The sequence below is a fragment of the Pongo abelii genome, chromosome Y (assembly GCF_028885655.2).
Source record: "Pongo abelii isolate AG06213 chromosome Y, NHGRI_mPonAbe1-v2.0_pri, whole genome shotgun sequence".
NCBI lineage: Eukaryota > Metazoa > Chordata > Mammalia > Primates > Hominidae > Pongo > Pongo abelii.
The window spans coordinates 27,584,507-27,592,674 of record NC_072009.2 but is presented as its reverse complement, the minus strand read 5'-3'; positions in this window follow the sequence as shown (position 1 = coordinate 27,592,674).

Below are 8,168 nucleotides of genomic sequence, written 5' to 3'. Positions count from 1 at the left end.
GGAAGGGAATGCAACGGAACGCAGTGGTGTGGATTGGAATGCAGTGAAATGGAGTACTATGGAATCTAAAGGAGTGGAGTGGAGTCTAGTGGAGTGGAATGGAATGGAACAAAATGGAATGGAATGGCACGGAATGGAGTGGAGTAGAGTGGAGTGGGAAGGAAGGGAGATGAGTGGAATGGAGAGGAATGGAATGCAGTGGAGTGGATTGGATTGGAATGAACTGGAATGGAGAGGAATGGAATGAAGTGGAACGGAATGGACTGCAATGGAATTGAATGGAGTGAAGTGGAAAGTAGTGGAGTGGAGTGGAATGGAGTGGAAATGAATGGAATGGAGTGGAATGGAAGGGAATGGAGACAAGTGGATAGGAATTGACTGAAGCAGATTGGAGTGGAGTGGAGTGGAGTGGCATGGAATGGAATGAAGTGGATGGGAATGCAATGGAGTGGAATGAAATGGAATAAAATGGAATGGAGTGGAATGGAGAGGAATGGAGTGGAGTGGAGTGGAATGGAGGGGAGTAAGAGGAAGAGAATGGAACGGAATCGAAAGGAGGGAAGTGCAATTGTGTGGAGTGGAGTGGAGATGAAAGGAGTGGAGTGATGTGGAGTCGAGAGGAAAGGAATGGAATGGAATGGAATGGAGTTAAGTGGAGTGGAATGGAGTGGAAGGTAAAGGAGTGGAAAGAAAAGGAGTGGATTGGAATGGAGTGGAATGGAATGGAGTGGAACGGAGTGGAGTAGAATGGAGTGGGTTGCAGAGGAGTGGAATGGAGTGGAATGGAAGGGAACGGAAAGGAATGTAGTGGAAAGGAATGGAATGGAGTGGATTGAAATTGAATGGAAAGGATTGGAGTGCAGTGGACTGGAGGGGAGTGGAATAAAATGGAGTATAGTGCAGTGGAATGGAGTGGACTGGAGTGGAGATGAGTGGAGTGGACTGGAATGGAATGGAGTGGAGTGGAATGGTGTGGAGTGGGGTGGAAAGGAATGGAACAGAATGGAATGGAGAGGAATGGAGTGGCATGTAGTGGAGTGGAGTGAAGTGGAAAGGAATGGCATGGAATGGAGTAGAGTGGAATGGAGGGGTATGGAATGGAATGGAATGGAATTGAGTGGAATGGAGTGGAATGGAGTGGAGTGGAGAGGAATGGAATGGAGTGGAAAGGTCTGAAAGGAGTGGAATGGAGTGGAGTGGAATGCAATGGAGTAGATTGGAATGAAGTGGAAAGGAATAGAATGGAGAGAAGTAGAGTAGAATGGAGTGGATTGGAATGGAGGGGAGCAGAGTGGAGTTAACAGCAGTGGATTGGAATACAGTGGATGGGGTAGAGTGGAAGGGAGTGGAATTATATGGAATGGAATGGATTGGAGTGGAGTGGAAGGGAGTGGAGTGGAGTTGAAAGTAGAGGAATCGAAAGAAGTGGAAAGGAGTGGAGTAGAGTGGATTAGAGTGGATTGGAATGGAATGGAGTGGAGTGGAATGGTGTGGAAACGAATGGAAGGGAGGGGAGTGGAATGGAACGAAATGGAATGGAATGTAGTGGAATGGAGAGGAGTGGAGTGGACTGGAGTGGAATGTAATCGAATGGAGTGTACTGGAGTGGAATGTATTTGAGAGGCGGGTAATGGAGAGGAATTGAGTGGAGTGGAGTGGAGTGAAATACATCGGAATGGCACGGAATTGAATGGAATGGAGGGGAGTGGAATGCAGTGGAGTGGAGTCGATTGGAGTGGTGAGGAATAGAACGGAGTGGCATGGAATGGAGCACAGTGGAATGCAATGGAGTGGAGTGGATTGGAAAGGGGTGGAGTGGAGTGACGATGGGTGAAGTGGAATGTAATGGAGTGGAGTGCAGAGGAGTCTCATGGAATGGAATGGAATGGAACGCAATGGAAGCTGAGATTGTACCACTGCGCTCCAGGATGGGTGACACAGTGTGATACTCTCAAAAGAAAGGAATGGAATGGAATGCAGTGGAATGGAATGGAATGCAATGGGGTGCATTGGAGTGGAGTGGAGTGAAGTGAAGTGGATTGGAGTGGAATGGAGAGGAATGGAACGGAATGGAATGGAATGAAGTAGACTGGAGTGGGGTGGAGTTGAGTGCAATGGAATGGAGCGAAATGGAATCAGATGCAGAGAAATGGAGTAGAGAGGAGTGCAGTAGAGTGGAAAGGAGTGCAATGGAGTGGAATGGAATCGGAAGTAACGGAAAGTAGTGGAGTGGATGGAACGGAAAGGAAAGGAGTGGAGCGGAGTGGAATGGAACGGAGCGGGAGGTGGGTTGGGGCCACTGCACTCCAGGCTGGCTGGCTGACTGAGGTATTCTCGCAATAAAGGAATGGAATGGAATGCCGTAGAGTGGAATGGAACGGAGTGGAGTGGAGTGGAATGGAGTGAGTTGGAGCAGAGTGGAATGAAGAATGCAATGGGATGGAAGGGAATTGAATGAAATGCAGTGGAGTGCAGTGGAGTGCATTGCAGTGGAATGGAGCAGAATGGAATGGAAAGGAGTGGAATGGACAGGAGTGGAGTGCACTGGAGAGGAGAGGATAGGAATGCAGTGGAATGGAATTGGATGTAATGGAACGTAGAGGAGTGGAGTGGAATGGAGTGGGCCAGAGTGGAATGGAATGGAATGCAATGGAAAGGAATGGAGTGGAATAGAATGGAATGGAATGGAATGGAATGGAGTGGGATGACTTGTAGTGGGGTGGAGTGAAATGGAGTATAATGGAATGGAGTGGAGTGGAGTGGAATGTGATAGAATGGAGAGGAGGGGAATGGAGCAGAATGGAATGGAGTGCAGCGGAATGGAGTGGAGTGGAATGGAATCAAATGGAGTGGAATGGAACAGAGTGGAATGGAATGGAGTGCAATAGACTAGAATTGAGTGTAGTGTAGTGGAATTTAGTGGAATGGACTGGAATGGAGTGGAATGGAATGGAATTGAGGGGAATGGAATGGAATGGAAAGGAATGGAAAGCAATGGAAAGGAATAGAATTGAATGCAACGGAATTAAAAGAATGCAATGGAATGCAATGGAATAGAATGCAATGGAATGTATAGTTGACATGTAATATGAGCTGAGATTGTGACACTGCACTCCAGCCAGGGTGACATGGTGATATCCTGTCGTAAGAAGTGAATGGAATGCAATGGAGTGAAATGGAATGGAATGAAATGGAATGGAGCGGAGTGGAAGGGAATGGAGTGGAATGAAATAGAATGCAGTGGACTGTAATGGCATGGAGTGGAAAGAAGTAGAGTGGAATGGAGTGGAATGGAATGGACTGGCATAGAATGGAGTGGAATTGAATGCAATGGAGTGGATTGGAAAGGAATGCAAAGGAGTAGAGTGGAGTAGAGTGGTGTGGAGTGGAGTGGAATGGAGCTGAATGTACTTCAATGGAGTACAATGGAATGGAACGGAGTGGAATGGAATGGAATGATATGAGGTGGATTGGAGTGGAATGTAGTGGAATGGAATGGAATGGAATAGAATGGAATGGAGTAGAGTGTAATGGAATGCAGTGGCGATAAGTGGAGTGGAATGGAATGCATTGGAGTAGAGTGGAGTGGAATGGAATGGAATGGAGTGGAGTGGAGGGGAGTGGAGTGGAATGGAATTGAGTGAAGTGGAGTGCAGTTGAATGGAATATCGTGGTGTGGAGTGGAGTGGAAGTGAATGGAGTGAATAGGAGTGGAATGGAGTGGAAGGCAACGGAGTGGAATGGAGTCGAATGGAGTGGAATGGAGTATAGTGGATTAGAGTGGAATGGTGTCGAACGGACTGGAATGGAATGGAATGGAGTGGAATGGAATTGAATCAAATGGAATGGAGTGGAGTGGAGTGGAGTGGAATGAAATGAAATGGAAGGGAGTGGAGAGAAACGCAGTTGATTGGAGTGGAGTGGAGTGGAAAGGAATGGAAAAGAGTGGGATGGAGACGTATGGATTGGAGTGGAATGGAGTGGAATGGAATGAAGTGGAAAGGAGTGGAACGGAGTGAAATTGAATTTAGTGGACTGGAGTGGAATGGAGTTAAATGGAATGGAATGGAATGGAGTGGAATGGAATGGAATGGAGTGGAGTGGAATGGAATAGAATGGCATGGAATGGAATAGAATGGGATGGAGTGGAGTGGAGAGGAGTGGAATGGATTGGAGTGAAGTGGAGTGGAATGGAATTGAGTGGAGCGGAGAGGAAAGGAATGGAATGGAGTGGAGTGGAATGGCATGGAATGGAGTGGAATGGAATGGATAGTAGTGGAGTGGAGTGGAGTGGATTGGAGTGTAGTGGAAGGGAATGGAGTGCAGTGTAATGGACTGGAATGGAGCAGAGCAGAATGGAGTGGACTGGACTGGAGTGGAATGGAATGGGATGGCATGGAATGGGAGCTGAGATTTTACCAATGTGCTCTAGGCAGGGTGACTGGGTGTCATACTCTCAAAAGAAAGGAATGGAATGGAACGCAGTGGAATGGAATGGAACAGAGTGGACATTAGTGGAGTGGAATGTGGAGGAATGGAATGAAATGGAACGTAATGGCATGAAATGGAGTGGTGTGGGGTGGAATGGATTATAGTGGAATGGGGTGGAAAGGAATGGGATGGAGTGGAATGAAGTGGAGTGCAGTGGAGTGGAACGGAGTTGAATGGCATAGAATTGAGTGGACAGTAGTGGAATGTTTTGGAATGCAATGGAATCCATTGTAATAGAATGGAATACAACGGAAAGTTGACATGGAGTGTGAGCTGAGATTGTGCCACTGCACTCCAGACTGGGTGACACGTTATATCCTGTGGATAGAAAGGAATGGAATGCAATAGAGTGAAATGGAATGGAGTGGAATGGAATTGAATGGAATGGAGTGGAGTGGAGTGGAGTCGAATGGAGACGAATGGAATGGGACGGAGTGGAATGGAACGGAGTGGAGTGGAGTATCGTGGAGTGAAATAGAATGGAATGCACTGGGTTGGAATGGAATGCAATGGACTGCTGAAAGGAAATGTGAGCTGTTATTGTTCCACTGCACTCCAGCCTTTGTGACGGAATGAAATCCTGTGGAAAAAAAGGAATGGAATGGAATGGAATGGAATGGAATGGAATGGAATGGAGTGGAGTGGAGTGTTGTGGAGAGGAGTGTAGTGGAGTGGAGTGAAATGGAGTGGAGTGTCGTGGAGGAGAGTGGAATGGAGTGGAATGGAATGGAGAGGAAAGGAATGGAGTGGAGTGGAATGGAACGGAGTGGAGTGGAATGGAATCCAATGGAATGAAATGGAATTGAATCGAATGGAATGAAGAAATATGTGCAGTGATTTGGCCACTGCGCTGGAGCCTGTGTGAGAGAGGGAGATCCTGTCGATAAAACAGTGTGGAATGGAAGGGATTGGAATGGAATGGAATGGAACGTATTGGAGTGGAGTGGAGTGGAATTGAGTGGAGTGGAGTGCACTGGAATGGAATGGAATGCAATGGAATGTAATGGAATGATGAAATGATATGTGAGCTGAGATTGTGCCACTGCACTCCACGCTGGGTGACAGAGTGAGATACTCTTGAAAGAAAGAAATGGAATGGAAAGAATTTTTAATTGGGTGGATTCGAGTGGACTGAAGTAGAGTGCAGTGGAATATAGAGGAATGGAATGGAATGGAATCGGATATAAAGGAATGGAATGATGTGGAGTGGAGTGGTGAGGAGTGTAGTGCTGTGGAATGGAGCAGAAAGTAACGGGATGGTGTGGAGTGGAGTGCAGTGCAGTGGAGTGGAGAGGAGTGCAATGGCGTGGAATGGAATCGGATGTAAAGGAACGTACTGGAGTGGAGCGGAGTGGAAAGGAGTGGAATGGAATGGAATTGAATGTAATGGAAAGCAAAGGAATGGAATGGGAGGCAATGGAATTTAATGCAATAGAATGCAGTTCAATAGAGAGTTGACATGTAATGTGAGCTGAGATTGTGCCTAAGCTCTCCAGGCTGTTTGACACAGTGATATCGTGTCGAAAGAATGGAATGGAATGCAGTGGTGTGAAATGGAACGGAATGTAGTGGACAGGAGTAGAATGGAGTGGAGTGAAGAGGAACAGAGTGGAATGGAATGGGATGCAGTGGAATGGAATGCAGTGGAGTGGAGTGAAATAGAAAGAAATGGAATGGGATGGAATGGAATGCAATGGAATGGAGAAGAGAAATGTGAGCTGAGATTGTGTGACTACACTCCAGCCTTAGTGACCGAGAGAGATTCTGTGGAAGGAAAGAACTGATTTCAAAGGGGTGGAATGGAAGGGAATGTAGTACAGTGGAGTAGAGTGGAATGGAGTGAAACAGAATAGAATGGAGTGGAAGGCAATGGAATGGAATGGAATGGAGTGGAGTGGAATAGAGAGGAGTGCACTGCAATGGAGTGGAGTGGAGTGGAAGGGAGTGGAATGCAATGGAATGTAGTGGAGTGCAGTGGAGTGGAATGGAATGGAGTGGACAGGAGTGGAAGGAGTAGAGTGGACTGGAATGGAATAGAATGGAACAGAATGCAGTGGAGTGGAGGGGAGTGGAGGTGAGTGGAGTGGCATGGAGTGGAATGGAATGGAATGGAGTGAAATGGAATCCAATGGATTGGAATGGAGTGGAGTGGGGTGGAGTGGAACGGAGAGGAGTCGAAAGGAATGGAAGGGAATGCAACGGAACGCAGTGGTGTGGATTGGAATGCAGTGAAATGGAGTACTATGGAATCTAAAGGAGTGGAGTGGAGTCTAGTGGAGTGGAATGGAATGGAACAAAATGGAATGGAATGGCACGGAATGGAGTGGAGTAGAGTGGAGTGGGAAGGAAGGGAGATGAGTGGAATGGAGAGGAATGGAATGCAGTGGAGTGGATTGGATTGGAATGAACTGGAATGGAGAGGAATGGAATGAAGTGGAACGGAATGGACTGCAATGGAATTGAATGGAGTGAAGTGGAAAGTAGTGGAGTGGAGTGGAATGGAGTGGAAATGAATGGAATGGAGTGGAATGGAAGGGAATGGAGACAAGTGGATAGGAATTGACTGAAGCAGATTGGAGTGGAGTGTAGTGGAGTGGCATGGAATGGAATGAAGTGGATGGGAATGCAATGGATTGGAATGAAATGGAATAAAATGGAATGGAGTGGAATGGAGAGGAATGGAGTGGAAGTGGAGTGGAATGGAGGGGAGTAAGAGGAAGAGAATGGAACGGAATCGAAAGGAGGGAAGTGCAATTGTGTGGAGTGGAGTGGAGATGAAAGGAGTGGAGTGATGTGGAGTCGAGAGGAAAGGAATGGAATGGAATGGAATGGAGTTAAGTGGAGTGGAATGGAGTGGAAGGTAATGGAGTGGAATGAAAAGGAGTGGATTGGAATGGAGTGGAATGGAATGGAGTGGAACGGAGTGGAGTAGAATGGAGTGGGTTGCAGAGGAGTGGAATGGAGTGGAATGGAAGGGAACGGAAAGGAATGTAGTGGAAAGGAATGGAATGGAGTGGATTGAAATTGAATGGAAAGGATTGGAGTGCAGTGGACTGGAGGGGAGTGGAATAAAATGGAGTATAGTGCAGTGGAATGGAGTGGACTGGAGTGGAGATGAGTGGAGTGGACTGGAATGGAATGGAGTGGAGTGGAATGGTGTGGAGTGGGGTGGAAAGGAATGGAACAGAATGGAATGGAGAGGAATGGAGTGGCATGTAGTGGAGTGGAGTGAAGTGGAAAGGAATGGCATGGAATGGAGTAGAGTGGAATGGAGGGGTATGGAATGGAATGGAATGGAATTGAGTGGAATGGAGTGGAATGGAGTGGAGTGGAGAGGAATGGAATGGAGTGGAAAGGTCTGAAAGGAGTGGAATGGAGTGGAGTGGAATGCAATGGAGTAGATTGGAATGAAGTGGAAAGGAATAGAATGGAGAGAAGTAGAGTAGAATGGAGTGGATTGGAATGGAGGGGAGCAGAGTGGAGTTAACAGCGGTGGATTGGAATACAGTGGATGGGGTAGAGTGGAAGGGAGTGGAATTATATGGAATGGAATGGATTGGAGTGGAGTGGAAGGGAGTGGAGTGGAGTTGAAAGTAGAGGAATCGAAAGAAGTGGAAAGGAGTGGAGTAGAGTGGATTAGAGTGGATTGGAATGGAATGGAGTGGAGTGGAATGGTG